The sequence below is a fragment of the Tenrec ecaudatus genome, chromosome 2 (assembly GCF_050624435.1).
Source record: "Tenrec ecaudatus isolate mTenEca1 chromosome 2, mTenEca1.hap1, whole genome shotgun sequence".
NCBI classification, from domain to species: domain Eukaryota; kingdom Metazoa; phylum Chordata; class Mammalia; order Afrosoricida; family Tenrecidae; genus Tenrec; species Tenrec ecaudatus.
Genome location: NC_134531.1, coordinates 59608618 through 59627211, shown reverse-complemented (window position 1 = coordinate 59627211; position 18594 = coordinate 59608618). Strand labels below are relative to the sequence as shown.

General features: G+C 41.1%; 1 pseudogene; it reads left to right on the top strand.

Moving 5' to 3' along the window:
* The first annotated feature begins 12155 nt into the window (after nt 1-12155).
* On the top strand, nt 12156-12544 carry LOC142440808 (small ubiquitin-related modifier 3 pseudogene; annotated as a pseudogene).
* Nucleotides 12545-18594: the final 6050 nt, after the last annotated feature.

The window sequence follows — 18594 nt, the reverse complement described above, 5'->3', positions numbered from 1 at the left end:
GTGATGGACTCTGAGGACTCTCTCTGCAACATGGCCTTTCTCCTCACTGGGACTCTGATTCTGCCTCCAGAGGTGACCCCATTTGGGCTATCCAACCAAACAGCTGTCCACACCCTGCCATGTTCCCACCAACTTTGGATCTACATGATTCTGTACCCACTGGCCTGTGATCTTCCTGCTTCCTGGTTCATCATTCTAAGTCACTGGCATGTAACTGAAGAGGGACTTATGGCCTAGCACTATACCTATGTACTTGAGTTGAAGTGGGATAGGATGGCTTCTTGATGTATAATTTCTTCTTGATATAAAGCTACTTATTATACACAGATGAGTGCCATTGGATTTGTTTCTCTAGAAAATCCGGTCTAATACAATGAATCAACAAATTTTATTCCCTTTATCAATAAAATAGATCTGTTATGGATGGAATTGTTTCCTCCAAAAATATGTGCTACAGTCCTCACGCCTATATATGTGCAAATGTAATCCCACCTGGGACCCGGGAATTCTTTTTAATGTCAATGATGCTCTATCAGTGTGCAATGTACCTTAAGCCAATCACTTGTGAAATAAAGAAGAGTAGATGGGCACAGAAGAAAGGAAGCACCAACAGGAAAATTTGATGCCACATAGAGCTGGCAAAGGAACTGAGGATCACAACTCAAACTCACTGCCACTGAGTTCATTCCTACTCCTAGCAACTCGATAGCACAGGATTGACTTGCCCCTGTGGATTTCCAAGACAATGAGCCTTGATGAGAGCCGAAAGCCTCATCCCCTGCAGTGAGGCTTACTAGCCTTAGTAAAATCTCATTATGATGAGCAGGCTCCAAGATGCTATCCTCTCCCTCATGTAATGATCTATGTCACCCTGTATTCTTGCCCTTGATAATTGCTACATGGAATGAGGCTGTCTTGTGGGATCAAGGGAATAGAATAGATGTGATGCCACATGACTCCCAAGACCAGGTACCATACGGCCAAAGACCTTGCAGCTTCCACCTTGGTGTTTGGATCACTCACCCTTGGAATCCAGAATACCAAGCAAGAAGTTGTGCTCTACCAAGGCCACCATGCTGGAGAGCTCCCCTCAAAAAGAGATGCTGGTCAACCCTCAGATGTTCCAATTTCCAGTCATTTGAACCATCCCAACTGAGGGCCTAGACTGTGGAAATTGATATGGACTATCCCACTGTGCTTTGTCAGAAGATGTATCTGTCAAAAGAGAGACAGGGTGATGATAATAATAAATTATTGATTGTTTTTAACCATTCTGTTTGGGATAGTGCAATAGATGATCAGACATGCGATGAAGAAAACTCCTGTAGCAATTCTCACTGGTCATGCATAGGGTCAGGATAACTGATGGGAAGGACAGAATATCTCAAGATGCCTGATATGTTTGAGAGCCAGCTAGGATGACACATTAAAACATTTTAATTTCAAACAAACAAAAAAAGAGTTGCTTCCAGTTACCTCTTAACCTAAACTTTAAAAATGTATCTCCCTGATTGTCCTGCAGACAGATTGTCACTGCACCCAAGCCCTTCAAGAAGATAGTAGCTTGTGTGATTAACAAATAGGAAAAGATTGATGGGGGTCCTGTGAACCACCACAACATTTTACTCCTTTCACCCTCTGGAGAGGCGCACAGCAATAGCTCCTACTAGACATCAAACTGGAATAATCATGGTCTTCTCACAGGGGTGGTGAGTTAATTGCTCACTCTGGAGTTCATCGAAGAACTAATTTGAACTATTATTTCAAGATTACTTGTTGCCATACCTCTATTAGGGGCTTTAAAATGTAAATAGAAACAGTCAAATGAAGTCCCTTTTAAAATTATAAGCAGGGTGTGTGCAACAGACAGTTAAAAAAATGACAAAAATGTCCGTGAAAGGTGGCACACACAAAAGGAAAAGTTCTGGAAGGACATAGGAAGAAGTTCTTGCATACAATCCAAGAACATTTATTATCAGACCACTAACTAAGATGGCATCTTGAAAAGTTTACCTATCTACAGTAAATCCCCCCCCCTATGATTCTGCCAGATTATTACCCTTCCCCATGCTTTTAATAAGAAATGTGCCAAAGCTTAGAGAGGTGAGCTACACCCAATTTTCAAAGGAACGTTCACATGAATTCACTTGAAGTCTGTTTTACTTTGAGAACTATTCATTTTCTGAGGATCTTCCTTCAAAGAGGCCTTTGAGCTATTGGTAGAAGCCTATCGCAAGGATAAAGTAATATTAAGAGATCAACAACCCAGCAACGAGAGTAAAGTCTTATTTCTTAATTAAACCAATAAAACCTCCTATGAACTCACCCTTGCCTACATCTTTAGTCATTTCTTGCTATTCTTTAACTACCATCACCAACACCACTTCTACTTCTACAACACAGACACACACTATCCTCCAGAAGTATTTAACTGATCACAATCCCCTGAATGTATGGAAGTGGTTTAGATCTTACCAACTTTGTTCTTACCCCTCTCCCTGTCTAGCATTCTTTCTCCTTTTTCAACACTCGGTTTGAATATTACCCCTTTATCACCCTTCCTACCCAGCCCGCTGCCCATTCTCTTCTTTGAGTCCAAAGAAGCACCTATAAGTGTTTTCATAGCACCTCCTTTCACCACTCAATTTAGTAGCTTGGAAGATAAATTATCTTTTGTTATTATGTCCATAATAAACCTTAGCCAACATTACCCTAAAGCATAGCCCTAGCCTTATATACACAGAGAGCTAAAGAAAGAGTGCTCTCCCCTGTAAAGTAAAATATTTGAGAACTTCAGGTTTGAAGTTAATCTAAAACAAACCCAAGATTGTTATTATTGAATCATAGGATGACATTTATAGACATGATTTTGATTAACAGGCATATAAACCCAGGACACAGAAGTTTGGAAACCAGAGAAATATTTTTCTAGAAATGCCTCTAAAATTGCAGAATAGACAGACAATTCTGAAGAGTGCCCAGCCATTGTGCTTTATTGTATTAAGAATGCATTTATAAGAACAGCACCGAATTCTTTTGCCAGATGCTCTGTAGGTGCTGGAATTGTCCTTGGATGTTGAAGGATCTTTCAGGTATTCAGAAGAGCTGAAAGGGATTAGAATTCGAAACTGTCAATCTGATAAGGAGGTAAAGTTGCGTCTTTAATAGAGAGAAAGGGACAACAAAGTTTTCCACCTCAAACTATGAGAGCAAAACTGAGCCTAAAAATAGAGCATCCAAGAGGAGGTGGTAATTCTTGCTGAGGATTGGCTTTTAGTTTTCATCCACTTTAGGCAATAACTATTATTCTTGCTCCATGGGGATTCTAAAAATTGGAACATTTATAGAGTTTCTCCTCAGTGAGAAATGTTATAAAATATTTAATTTTATAGAACTTTCCAAAGTAATAATATGGATATCCTCCTGTCAGTTCAGAATGAAAATACCAAATATGACAACTACCATGTAAAAATTAATTATACTCCATTGTAATCTACTCAATTATTTCAATAAATGGCCCTTTATTTTGATGGACACATACCTGGGGGAAATGATTAAAGCAGAAAGTACTTAAAGCTGAAAAACAAGAAGTGTTGGAGAACTTCTGGCAAGATGACAGACTAAGCAGACACCCTACACAACAGCCTCTACAACAGAGACATAAAAGACCAGATAAAACAGATAGGGATGATAATCCTAAAACGCTGAGCTTCCGAGAAAACGAGAGGGAAGTGGACTGAATGCCAACTAGAGAAGAAGCTGAACTAAAGCAGGCCGAGAGGAGACACACTGGTGAATTGTTGGTTAATCAGCTCCACTAGCCCAGGATCAGCACAAGCACCATTACCAGTGACTGACCACAGAAAGCCTTGGGAGTTTCCCTTATTCTCCATCCTGTCCTGATGACCAAAGGAGGGGCCAGCCCTATCCTCACCCCCGGCTGCGTTTATATCCTCCATGCACAGCCCCTTCCCTGCCTTAGGTGGGAGCGGGGTCCTTGGGGATCGGGCTTCTGGGACACAACCTCACATTGGAAGGACAGGAGCTCCACATCATCAGAACCGTGGAAAGTGCAGTGGCGGACAACCAGCCTGTCACCAGCCACGCTGATGGGCAAGAACTCTCCATAACCACTTTCCTTGCCGCCAGATACCTTGTGCATCTGAAAGAGTACTGTCCAGGAAGTACTCCAGGAAGTCCTCTGATCAGAACCACCATCTGATTCTGGCTCAGGTACTTGACCCCAGATAATGGCTAGCTAAGCCAGTAGAAGGTCCAGGTCTGGGCTCCTTCAGCCTCTCCCCCCATGAGAGCTTTGTCTGGCAGAGGGTGTCGATCCAGGTTGGCTGCCCATGTCATACAGCTTTCTCCACTCTGGGGCCTGCCCTGTGCCCCGGTTTTGTTCTTTCCATGCTTCGTTTCCTTTCACTTGCTTTTCATCCCTCCTCTCTCTGATTTCCCTGCTTCCCTTTTGTTTCTCTCATCTTTTCCTTTCCCTCCTTCTTCCTCTTTTTTACTTTAGTATTTTTCTGTACAAATCTCTTTTATTTTTTGCTTTTCTTTTCTCCCTCTCTTGTTTTGCTTATTCTATATCATTTTTCTATGTCACTGTTTTCATTTTCCTTGTATTTTTTCTTTTTAAATTGCTAATTTTTTTCTTACTGCTGTTTACCTGCTTCCCACTGCTTGTTTTATTAATTTATTTTGGTTACTGTCAGTTTTGTTTTTGTCTCCTTTATTTGCTTGTCCCAGGCAATGGACAACAGCAACAATGCCCACACAACCCTACCACATCCATAACTCCCATAGTCACATTTACACGGCTAGGGCCACTACTCATTCCTGAACCACCTGATGATTAATATATAGGAAAAATACCAGCCAAATTCCTCCAAAGATCCTATATTAACAGCAAACTATGCACAGGAAATGGTGTACACATTCATATTTTCTGTCTTACCAGACGTGTCACAGGTGGTGACTGTCTGAGAACACACCAGCAGGCAATCATCAATTAAATTCAACTTCACCTCAGTGTCTCGGGGACAACAGTTGCAGTTTATAGGAAGAAACAAGACCTTGTGGCCCAAACAAGTGATAAGTACACAGAGCCAGAATACCATTGAAAGGGATAAATTTAAGTGTAACTACTTGATAAAGAATTCAAAACAATATTTAGATACTTTCAAAATATAATGAAAGAAACATTGAGAAAGCTTCCAACAAAACTAAGGAAAACATAGAGGAAAATGCTTTAGAAGAATTAAGAAAAACACTATTAGAACCAACTGACAAAACAACTGAAAAATTAGAAACCGGACAAAAATAGCAAATAGAAACCCAGAAGAATAATTATATATATCAGAAATATATAATACATTGAATGAGCAAAGGAGTATAATAAAATCAAATCTAATCCGCTAATGGAACAAAGAGAAAAAGAACAACTAAACAAGAAAAAATAGAAGAAATCCTAACAACTATGAGACATTATCAAAACAAACTGACACTTAACTGGAATTCAAGAACAGAAAGAAACAAAAAGAGCATAGACAAAACTGTTCAAGAGCATTTCAAAGGAAAAAATCCCTAATATTATAAAAGGTTGAAAGATATACAGAAAAAAGAAAGCCCAAAGAACTCCATACAGAATATACTCAAAAAGAAAATCACAAAGACATATAATTTTAAAAATTTCCAAAACCAAGGCTATTGAGAGTAATTCAGGAAAAATTAAAATTTACCAACAAAGAAATCAATGGGCACTGATTTCTCAGTAAAAACTATATAAGCATGAAGGAAGAAAATAATTAACAATCTACAATCAAAGGGCCACAAGGGTTGGGAGGGGAGGGAAAAAAAGAGGAGCTGATCCAAGGATTCAACGGAAAGTAAATGTCTAGAAAAGAACAAAGGACTATATGTACAAACATGTCAGATACAATTGATGTATGGATTGTAAAAAGAGCCCCCCCAAAAATGATTATATATAAAAAAAGAAATGTAGAGACGAATAGAGTAAACTGTCCATAAACAAGAGCTTCACATGTTGATATTTTTGCTTTAAAAAGCTTTCTATAATTTGTAGCAATATTTTCTGACTTATCCTAATGTATTATCTATATTTTATGTGTAGTTATTTTGGTATTTACTATAAATGTAATATCACTATTCAATCACACATAATGACATATCTCATGTAATACTTGTCTCACAATCATTAGTCATGTCACGATTACATCATTATTTATATGGTCTGTATTTTCTCCTAATCTACATGACTATAGTTATATATTTTCTAATTACTGATAAGTTGCTGCTTTATCATCCCATCTAACATTGTATGTAAAAAAAGAAGGCAATGGGATGACATATATAAAACTGAAAGAAAAAAATTGCCACGCAAGAATTATACACTCAATCAAATTGTCCCTGAAAAACAATGGTGAAATTTGGACACCTCCAAATAAACAAAAGGTAAAGTAATTTGTAAAAAACAGACCAAATTTCTAAGAAATCCTAAGTGGAGATTTTTAAACACATAATCAATAACAGCAGACAACAGCCTGAAATTAACACACAGGATACCACCACTTAGAAGTCAACCTAGATATAGAAATAGCCAAAGTAAACTAATCTAAACGACTGATAATAGGGAACCAAAGGTATCGTTTAGTAATGAAAACTATTACTTTTTATAATAAGTAATTACCGTGTCAATAAAGAAATAATGTAGTTATTTAACATGTTAATGAAGAAATTGTTTAGTTACTGAACATTCAAATCGACAGGAAGTCACATAGATTTTGAGACAGAACACGCTGTTTTAAGTTGGGAATAAATAAATAAATTATAAGAAATCCTCCAAAAAACGAATAAACCTCATCAAAATAAAAAAGTAGGAAAATTATACAGATGGCATAAATGTTAAAATAATAGCAATGAAGAAAATGACCAGAAATTCCATAAACAAGACTAATTCAGCACAGAAAATTATAGGGAAGAAACTAGCAGCAACACGTGCACACATACACACACAGCACAATGGCAGCGATAAATCCGTACCAATAAAACTTACACTGACTATGAATAGATCAAATGCACCAATTAAGAAAAAGAAAGTAGCAGAATGGCTAAGATGATAGAGCCCATCCATATGCTAGCACGCCTTAGACACAAGGACAAAAAGGATGGAAAAAGTATATCAAGCGATTGCCTATCAAAAAAGATTGGGAAAGGTGATATTAAATTCTGGTAAAAATAGTCTTTAAGGCAAAACCCAGTATAAGAGACAAAGAAAGGAATTATCTAATAACAAATGGGTTAATTGAACAAAAAGACTCAGCTGTAATAAATACCTATGCAGCCAAGGAAAGCACCTCAAAGCACATTAATCAAAAGCTTACAGAACCGAATAGAAAAATAGGCAACTCTACAATACTACTATTATTATTTGAATAATTATCCATTTGAATACTGGCAAAGAATATTGAAAGAACAATGGACTGCCAAAAGAACAAATAAATCTGTCTTAAAAGAAGTAAAGTAAGAATGTTTCTCAGAGGCAAGGATGGGGAGATTTTTGTCTCACATATTTTGGACATGTTATCAAGGGAGACCAGTCCCTGGAAAAGGATATTGTACTTGGTAAAGTAGAGGGGTAGAAAAAACCCAACAAAGTAAGACCTTTGACAAGATGGATGGACACAGTGGCTGCACCAATGGGCTCCAGCATAAGAACGATTATGAGGTTGGGGCAGGACCAGGCAGTGTTTTATTCTGTTGCACATAGTCTCTATGAGTTGGAAGTGACTCAAGAACACTTAAAAACAATGACAATACAATAGTAGTAAGAGATTTCAATACACGACTTTGGATGAATAGAGCAAATAGAAAGAAATTCCCCAAAGACTCAGAACTACAGAGTAGTCAACCAAATGCATCCCATATGCATATACAGAGCACTCCATCCAATAACAGAACAATATATATTCTCTCCCGGTGTAAATGGAATTTTCTCCAGCATAAATTATGAATTCAGACATAAAGAAAGCCTCAATAAATTTTACAAACATCGAAAGATTACAAAGCATATTCTCAAATCATAATGCTATAAAATTAGAAGTCAACAATAGGAAGATCAAGGGGGGGGGAAATCAAACACTGGAAAACTGAATGACCCCCCCAAGTTAAAAACTTCTAAGTAACAGAATAAAAATGTTAATGAAGCATAAAAGTCCCTTGCATCAGATGAGACTAAAAATGAAACATACCTTTGTAAAACAGCAAAAACAGAGCTCAAAAGGCAATTTGTAGCAATAAATACATACATTAAAAAGGAAGAACTCATCTAAATCAACACCTTAACCCATTATCACCAACAATTAGAAAAAGGACAGCAAAATAGCCTACAGTCACTGTAGGAAGAGAAATAATACAGTAGAGTAGAATAAATGAAGTAGAAAACAGAAAAAGAATAGAATCAACCAGACAAAAACTGATTATTTGAAAATAGTAAAAAGGGGGGGGGGTGCAACCCACAGGCAAATATAACAAAGAAAAAGATGCAAATGACCTAAGAATAAGAGACCAGACTTATTGGCTTGATAGCGATAGATAAAACCCCCAAGACTATGGCCCCACTCGCCCTTCAGGTCTAAAACTAAGCTTCCCCTTGTGTTAAAATAATCAATTATTTAAGGTTAAAAGAGCAGCATTTACTCAAGGAGAAAACTCAGAGCATTTGGGAACAAGGTACAGAAACAGAAAACCCAGGAGTAAGTGGGATAAATTATGGTATACTGAGGGGGTTGTAATGGATGAGCTGAAACAAAATGTATATGAATTGTTTGTAAAACTCAGCATCTGGACCCCAGTCACTGAGCCGCCGCCGAGGACTCAGCGGCCTCCCCCTGGAGCCCCCTCGCTTCCCGACGCTCCGTGCCCCCTGCCCGCCTTCTCCAGCCGCCGCCTTCCGCAGGCCGTTTGCACAGAGGAAAAGGAATCGTATGGTATGTCCGCTATCCAGAACCTCCACTCTTTCCACCCCTTTGCTGATGCAAGTAAGGGTGATGACCTGCTGCCTGCGGGGACAGAGGATTATATCCAGATAAGAATTCAATAGCGCAACGGCAGGAAGACCCTGACCACTGTCCAAGGGATCGCTGATGACTACGACAAAAAGAAGCTAGTGACGGCCTTTAAGAAGAAATTTGCCTGCAATGGAACTGTGATTGAGCATCCAGGATATGGAGAAGTGATTCAGCTCCAGGGGGACCAGCGCAAGAACATATGCCAGTTCCTTGCAGAGATCGGACTGGCTAAGGACGGCCAGCTGAAGGGTCATGGGTTTTAAGTGCTTGTGGCTCACGGAAGCTTAAGTGAGGATTTCCTTGCAATGAGTAGAAAAATTCCCTCTGTCCCTTGTCACAAGTTTAAAACCTCACAGCTTGTAGATGTAACCATTTGGGGTCCACTTTTAACTTGGACTAGTGTAACTCCTTCATGCAATAAACTGAAAAGAGCCGTGCTGTCTAGTCTTGAAGTCCCTCATTGAAACAGGTCGAGCAGTAGGCGCCTGGCAGTGCCCAGTCTGAAACAAAACAATAGCATGTTTCAGCCAAGCGCAGAGCCCCGAGGTGTCAGATGGCTATCTATGTCTGGCCAGAAACTCCCCTGCCCTCAGGAAATGGCATCCACCACCGGGACAGCCGGCCCCCCGGGGAAGGAAGGGATGAGGCAGCTGTGCCACTAGCGGGACACTTTAGTAGCAAGAGAAAGATCCCCTGGTGTTGTGGCCAACCAGACAAGGGGGTGGGTCTTTGGAGATCAGCCCCTTCCCTCCGGTAAGGTGATAGGGCTTCTGGCTTTGCCACCAAGGTCTTGGTTCTTTTTGACCAGACATATCCTAGCAAGGGGGTGTCCAAAGATCGCTAGAATGTGAGGCCAATCTTCGATCCGCGTTAAACTTTTGACAAGGGAACACATTGCAAACGGATGTAGCTAGCTGGAGCGCTCGCAACTTCACTGCCACAGCTGCCCGGTGCCACTTGAAGTAACAACTGGTCCCCCCCCTCCTTCAGTTTTCATGTGATGTGATGTATTTAAACTTATTTAAATAAAACTTGTTTGCAGAAACAGAAAAAAAACTCAACATCTGTTCTATATGCCTCCACCTAGTTCATAGTATTTTTTTCTAATTTAAAAAAAAACAAACCTGAAACGTAGAGACTTTTGTCATTTTCAAGCCCCTGTCTGTGTTAGGGCATGTTGTCTAGAGAAACTTCCAGTGACATTTATATGTGCCTAAGGAAGAGCTGTGTACCGACAAGTAATCATACATCAAAAGAAGTCATCCGAGCCCAGTCAAGTTCAAATCCACAGCTCCACTGCCAGCCAGGGCCTGCTTCAGTCTCATAGCTGCAGGCTGGCGACACAGAACAGTGAAGCAGGAAGCAGGAAGAACATAGACTAGTGGGTGCAGAGCCTTATGGATCCAAAGTGCGTGGAAACAGGGCAGGGCACCAACAGCTCTCAGGATTGTGCCCTGGCAGCAGATTCTGAGTCCCAGGAGGTAGGAAGCCAGAGAAGCAGAGGAGCAAGGAAGTTGCCAGTTTCCTCATTTATCAGGCCACCACCCTCAGGAGGTGTCAACAGGCTGTGGTCTGATTGACAGGTTAAATTCCAACCCTGCATTTTCAAATATCGTTAAGTTGACATGAAATCACCTAACTACCACACTGTCTCAGAAAGAGCTTATTAAGTCATGACTGAAGGTAGGACCGACCTCCAAGTGCGGGGCAAATGACTAAAAAATACTTTAAGTATGCTCAGAGGGGAATATATCTGGTAATGTGCAAAAAATAAACCATATTGGCCGGAGCTTCTGGAGTCACCCTGGGGACTCAGGCCAAGTGCCATAGAACACCGGGGCATTCAATCATGGATCTTCAAGGCTCATAACACACTCCAAATGCTGCACCAGAGAGATCCGAGGTGGAAACGCTACTGGGTGAACTGGAATCTACTTCAAACACACACACTTGGAACCTGCGACCTTAAGACTGAAACCCCATGGTGTTTGAAGGAGCAGAAGACAGATATACCAAGATTAGTGGACTATTGGTGGGTGGATACTCATTGACTTACAGCATCAATGTCCTGCATGCTATATTACGATATATATTATTCCAGCAAATGTGGGACTAGCATTCTAATTGAATATTAGTGTATATTTTCCTTGACATTCAATTCCCATCATTTGTTTAAATAGTGTCCAGCCACTTGTATTCTGTACAAATGAATAATTCAGGTATTGCAATATGGAGTAAGCCTACATTGGCCTAATATCCTTCCTGAATAGGAACAGTGGTTAATCAATAACAATATTAACAGAAGATCTTTATCTCTGAGGTAAATGATCCATAAGACTCTCTACCATAAATTAACAAGGAGTTCTCTAAAGGGAGCCAAAGGCAAATAAAAATAAATTTTTTAAAACATAGATCCAGGAATGGCTTTTGGGCTCACACCAATTCCTAGTTCCAACTTAAGAAAAACTAGTTCTGCCATGTTGGCTCCATGCAATACGCGCCCTCAGGAAAGGAACACAGAAGGCATGGGTGCTATAGCAAAGTGTGGTGCAGAAATCAGATCTTGCCAAGCTATCAGATGAAAGAGTGTGTGGGGTTTAAAGACTCATTTCTAAACAAGTAGCCATCTAAATGAGATGTCAACTAAGTCTACATGGAAGAAGTTGGTCCCCTCTGATGCACGTTGGGTCTGATCTGGTTCTCAACATTTTCTGCGTGGTTTGGTTTCTTCTTTTCCACATTGGGGTTTATCTCAGATGCGTTTTGTCATTGGGGGTAACCTTCTTGACCTTTTGTTATATGAATAATGTTTAAATACATGAAACCCAGGATTGATGAACCTTGGGGGGACAGCAAGTAGAATAGGGACCCCTGGGGTACACAATGGCAGGGCGGGGAGCTGAGGTCAAGGAGGTCAGGAAGGAGGAGAATGTTTCTAAAGTGATTGTGGTAGCAATCAGGCAACAAGACTACGGCTCGATGTGATTGAACTATGGCGTGATATAATATCAGTATTAGTCTCCAATAAAATGGTTTTAAATATATAACTGAGGCAGCGGGAGAGCGGCGGGGCTGAGAGCGCGACTCACCCGCTCCGGCGTTGCTCCTGCCATCGCCGCCGCCTACGCCCGCACGAACATGTCGGAGGAGAAGCCTAAGGAGGGAGTGAAGACGGAGAACGACCACGTCAACCTGAAGGTGGCCGGGCAGGATGGCTCTGTCGTCCAGTTCAAAATCAAGAGGCATACACCGCTGAGCAAGATGATGAAGGCCTACTGTGAGCGACAGGGCTTGTCTATGAGACAGATTAGATTCAGGTTTAATGGACAGCCAATTAACGAAACAGACACCCCAGCCCAACTGGAGATGGAGGATGAAGACACGATCGACGTGTTCCAGCAGCATACAGGTGGTGCGTGGTGGCTGGAGGCCTCTCGGGATGTGGCGTCTAGGTGCTGCCCCCCATCCGTGTCACCTGTCCTTGCATTTGCGATCTAGTAGTAAACACGTGAACACGCCAACACAGAGGAGTCTGCGGAAACTCGAGGACAGTCACCAAATTATTTTTGTCTCTCTGACGTGCCTGGAGAGCAACTCAACACTATTTCTGCAGGGATTAACCTACAACTGAAATTGGGCCAATATAAATCACTATCTTTGTTTAGGTAAATGCGTTGCTAGGTTTTTGGGCTTGTTTTGGTTATTGGTTCCCCTTTCGGTAACACTTCTGTTCCAAATATGTGGCCTGCCTGTCTTGTGGGTAGAGATGTGGCCCCCTCTCCCCCACTGTTGCATCCCACTATGTAGGTGGCTCCTATGTGCAATGTTCAGTGCTTTTGGTGCTGGGCCTAGACACCTGTTTGGGAGGGTCTGGTGGGGATGGGAGAGAGAATTTCACTGGCTGCTGGTAAGCAGTATATTACCTTTTACCCACCTGTTGCAAATTTTAGCTTTGTTCAGCATCTGGTAAAGTCAAAGGGCAGATACTAGGATGCTGTTTCAAAGACAAACCAGGGGCACCGTGGGGCCCTTCCCTGGCATTTCCCCGCAGGCTTCTGGACCAAGTCTCCAGCACCACTGCTCAGGGCCTGTCGATTGGTGCAGCAGGCAACCACTGCAAAATTGGCTTCTCCCCATTTATTCATGTAGGAGAAAACAAAGGCCACAATCCCCCTTTGGTCATAGTATTGTGGTCTCAGTTCCTCTGGTATTTGTTTCTGCTGAGTCATTATGGTCCCTCTATGAGAAGGCAAGATTCAGGATTGCTGACTTTGCAGTTCTGCTGTTGAACAAGAGCTGCTTCTGGGTGTGGTGACGGATGAAGCCCATGGAAAGATGACTTCATGTTATTCTCACGGATTTTTGCTGTGCTGCTTTCCAAATATGTATTGAATTTATATGCATTAGTTTGGTGATTTCAGTTCTGTGAACTCTTTGGGGATCTATACCAATCACAAACTGTCATCATGCTGCCTGTCGGCCTTCAGTAAGGGTTCTTTGCTGCTTGACGGCCATTCTCTGCTCTTTGTAGTCACCTGGCAGTGTGACATGACTCCTCATCTCTGGCTTGTGTGAAATCTTGCTGAAAATGTTCTTGTTTCCTTTGCAGTTTGCTTGTGGGCAGGGGTGGGGTGTTTGTTGGCTCTGTTGTGTTTCTTCACCAATTTGTACATTATTTGTTGTCCTTTACTGCTGTAAACAGTAAATATAGTTTGGTATTCTGAAAAAATATAAATATATAACTGACTCTTATTAAATTGAAATTAACTAAAGGTAATTATGAAAATATGAAAGAGACCTCAGGAAACATGCCCATTTCTGCCTGAGAGTTGGAAAGTGATTTACGTGGCTGTTTCCCTCTCTTTAACTAAGATCAGGCCATGATGTCCAGTTGGGGAGAGGAGAGCTCCGAAAAGCAAATTAAGTGAAGTAGTCCACTCTTTAAAAAAAAAAATTCAATCTGAAACTTCTCAAAAGTACATAAAAGTAGGAAGAATGATCAACCTCCACAGGTTTCTCATCCAATTTTAAGAATTAGCAACATTCTGCCATTTATATTTCTTCCGTGCCCCCCACCATTTATATTTCATCGATCTACCTTCCAATTTTTTTCTGCAACATATGCTAGACATCACATCACTCTATGTTTCAGAATGTCAGTTTAACAGGTAAGATGTTATTTTAAATACTCACAGTATCACTTCCATCACTTTTATTTCTGAATGTCAGGTAACCAATCTAATTCAATATTCTCTGTCTCAAAATGGGCTTTTTTACAGTGTTATTGAACCAAAATACCAACCAAAATGACATAATGCTTTTGGTTGATACATTTTATAAATATGCTTTAAACTATAACAGCTCCACTAATTTTCCATGATGTTTTTTGCTGAAGTTTCTAGATTTGGTTGATTATACCCTCGTGGCAATCATTTAATGATTTTTTTAATCAACTGTATTTCTTATAAACTGCTAGTCAGAACCCAGCCTTGATGAGACTCAAATTCAGATGATTTTTGGCAAGAATGGTCGATGGCTGGTGCTGTACACCACATAAGAAGACACTTGTCTAGCGCTCCCACTTTCAGCACTCTTAAGATTGATCAATGTTTCTGGTGATAACAACCTGATCTAAACATGATAAAGCTCTCCATTAACATTTGACCTACTGATGTTAGCATCCGGAGATAATCATTGTCCAAATCCACTCTTCCATTAGGGATTTATTTTAGAGTTATCCAATGATTTCATTTCTTTTGCTTGTATTTTCTTAATTTCCTGTAAAATAAACTTTTCCTCATCATTTATGAGGAGCATAAAAGCAGTTCCTAAAATCTGAGACCTGGCCTGACATGGACCTCAGTGTTCTATTGTTAAATGTAACAATAGCTCAGCATCAAAAATCACCTTAGGACTTTGAAAAACAAGATAAAAGCAAGGTCACGGCTTAGTACTGCCTAAGCAGAAGCAAAAGCAAAGCTACTGTGCAAAACCTAAAAATAGCCACTGTTCACCTTTTCTGTTTGTTGAAGTTTGCAACTGCTGTAATCACGCTAACTCCTATAACATAACGGGGACTCATCCCATTTGAGAGTGGGCTGTCTTTACTATGTCAATGAAGTACTAGTGTACGATATATCTTCAATCGACCCCTTCTGATATATCAAAGATATTAAACAAACACAGATGGAGAAAGAGGGATGCCCAATCACAGGACGATCACTCAGAGCAGTTCACAAGAAACAGGGACCCTCTCTCAGATGGAAACATCTGACCATAATATGATCTTTACTTCCTGAGCGCATCCACACCAGAGCAAAGCTGCACTTCCTTGAAGCGAAACCAAAGGCCAGCTTCTATAATGAGCCTCACAGTTCCCTCTGTGGTGCGTGCTCCCTCCCTGTGACAAGGAATGATGCAGCGTACTCCACCGCATGTATTACCCTGTGTCTGTGCGTGGATGGGGTGCACAGGAGTGCTATCACCATGCTTCAATAAAGAGAGCCCATCCAGAAAAGACCGAATAACTGCTTGATTAGCAGTCTTCTGGGAAAAAAAGGACTTTGTGCCCTGTGCAATGTAACAGCCAAAAAGATATTCTCTTTGTTGTTTTTGAACACTTTAAAAAAAATACGTTTATCGGGGCTCTTACATCTCTTATCACAACCCATACATTCATCCAGTGTGTCAAGCACATCTGCACATCTGCCGCCATCATCATTTCCAAAGCATTCTCTTCCCACCTGAGCCCCTGATATCAGCTGCCCATTTCTTCCTCCGCCCTCCCCTACGCAACCTTCCTCACGATCCCTTTATAAGTTATAGATTATTATTTCCATATCTTATATCATCCTCCATTGCCCCTCACCCACTTTTCCATTATTCCAACCCCTAATGTGTAAGGTAGCATTGAGGTCATGATAGTGGGATGAAGGAAACATTAAAGAACTAGAGGAAAGTTGTGTGTTTCATCGGTGCTGTACTGCACCCTGACTGGCTCATCTTCTCCCTGCAACCCTTCTGTAAGGGGTGTCCAGTTGCCTACAGATGGGCTTTGGGTCCCCAAATGGCACTCCCCCTCATTCACAATGATACGATTTTTTGTTCTTTGATGCCTGACACCTGATCCATTCGACACCTCGTGGTCACAAAGGCTGGTGTGCTTCTTCCATGTGGGTTTTGTTGCTTCTGAGCTAGATGGCCGCTTATTTTTCTTCAAGCCTTTAAGATGAGCATCATGGAATGTCAGGTTAATAGAATAAAGTGTTCTTGCATTCAGGGAGTACTTGAGCGGAGGTCCAATGTTTATCGGTTACCTTAATACTAAACCTATAAATATATACACATAGATCTATTTCCCCATCCTCATATATCAATATATTTATGTATGTACATGCCTGTATTTACACCTCTATAAATGCCCTTTGCCTCCTAGGTCTTTCCTCTATGTCCTTTTACTTTCCTCTTGTTGCACTATCATGCTCAGCCTTCATTTGGGTTTCAGTAATTCTCGGTTACATTGCCCTTGATCAATCCCTACCAGGCCTCTTACAACCTCCTTGCCACTGGTTTTGGATCACCTGTTGTTCCCTTGTCTCTGGGTTGGTTAACACCACTTCCTTGCCCCCACTTCCCCCTCTCCTATGTCCCCCAGAACCATCGGTCCTGTTGTTTTCTCTTCCAGATTTTTTATCCAGCCTATCTTATCTAGAAAGACCTGCAGAGATAATAAAATGCACACAAACAAAGAGACAGAGAAAACAGAGTGACAAAAGAAAACAAAACAATGACAACAACAACACAAAAAATGATTTAAAAAAATAGCCTGTAAATAGTTCAAGGTCTGTTTGTTGACCTTTAGGGGTGTTTTCCAGTCGAGTCTGATGGGGTGCCGTGCCCTGGCACTAAAGTCTATTTTGGGTACTCCCTCAGGACTTCCTTGCTCTGCCCCCCTTGCTGTTTGTTTCACTCCCTTAGTATTTTACCTCAGTGTGGTGGGGTCAGATCGGGCCAATTCCCACACTGTGTCTCCAGTGTTGGCCCCTCTAGGGTTCTGGATCAGTGAGGGATGCCGGGTCTCATAGTGGGGCTGGCCATATGGTCCTCTCTGTGCATTGGCTGTTCTGAGCAAGGATATAATCCTTAAGGCTTGGTGGGCCAGGATGTGTTCCACTCTCTCTTCCTCCCCCTTCATTTGCTCCTGTGTGCTCTGATCAGACATGTCCCTCTCCCTGAGCTGTAGCTTCAGTGCTACCTTCTGAAGTAAATTCTTCTGTGGGGAGGAGGTGGCTGTCCACATAGTTGGGATTGGAGCTGGGGTCTCAGACCTCTCTACTGGTTCTCTGCTTCATGTTGGTATGTTGCATTCACATCTTGGAGCACCGGGTTGAAGTCTGGTCCCTCTTTCCCTGTGGCGATAAGAACAATACCCTCCCCTAAGGTGGGTTAGTGTTCTGTTTCCCCACTACCCATGTCCTTTTTTTTCTCCTACCCCCCCTCCTTTTTTGTTGGCTACCATATGGACCCCTGGATTTGGTCTAGCCCCTGAAAATTTTTTTATGAATTGGTGAAGGTTTAGCGAGCAAGTCAATCTCATTCACTGCAAATCCCCACAATGCAACATCACGTCTACAACTTCCTCCCTGTCTTTCCTGTTTCCATTCCTCCTTTTTCCAACCTTCTGAATTTTTTCCTTTGCCCCTTTTGATCAAAAATGATTTCCTGCTTTAAGGCTTGTGTATTTTCCCAGTTTTATCACTCCCTTTATAGCTCTAGCTGTTGCTTGACTGAAAATTAAACCATGAGGGTAAGTTCCGTTCCAGCCCTGACAGGTATCTAAGAGCTATAATAATCTCAGTAATTTCACTAGTCCCTATCCAACCAGTTATTCTGGTCTTTTTATGATATTGATCTTTGCTCCAAGTTTTTCCCCACTCTCTCCAGGAAATTCTGATGTGAGCCTTTCCTAACAGTTAGTAGTGGTAGCCAGGCACCATCTGTTCTGGTCTCAGGGTCATGTAGACTGATATTCTTGTGGGCCTTCACTCATTAGACTAATTGTCTCCATGCATATTCAATTTTCTTCATTCTTCTATCCTACAACAGTTTCACCTTAGATGGGCAATCATGAGGTTCCAGTCACTACTCACCAATTTAGGATGTTATGTCAATTGACTTTACTGTCCTCCAAGATCATGGTCCTTAGCAGCTGTTCCCAGCAACCCACTCCTTCAAGGTGTATTTTTATGTATATATATATATATATATATATATATATATATATATATATATATATATTTGTCGGCATACTTCCTCTCTCTCCCATTCCCATTCGGCCTGCATGTCTATCAAGGCATTCCAGAACATCATTACTTAAAAGACGGTGTTTATAACACCATTGACTTCTGTTGCTCTTAACACTCCTCCTCATGTCTCCATTAGTTTTTGCAGATCCAACTCTTATTGAGCATTGCTATTATCAATCTGAGGTATTTAGTTCATT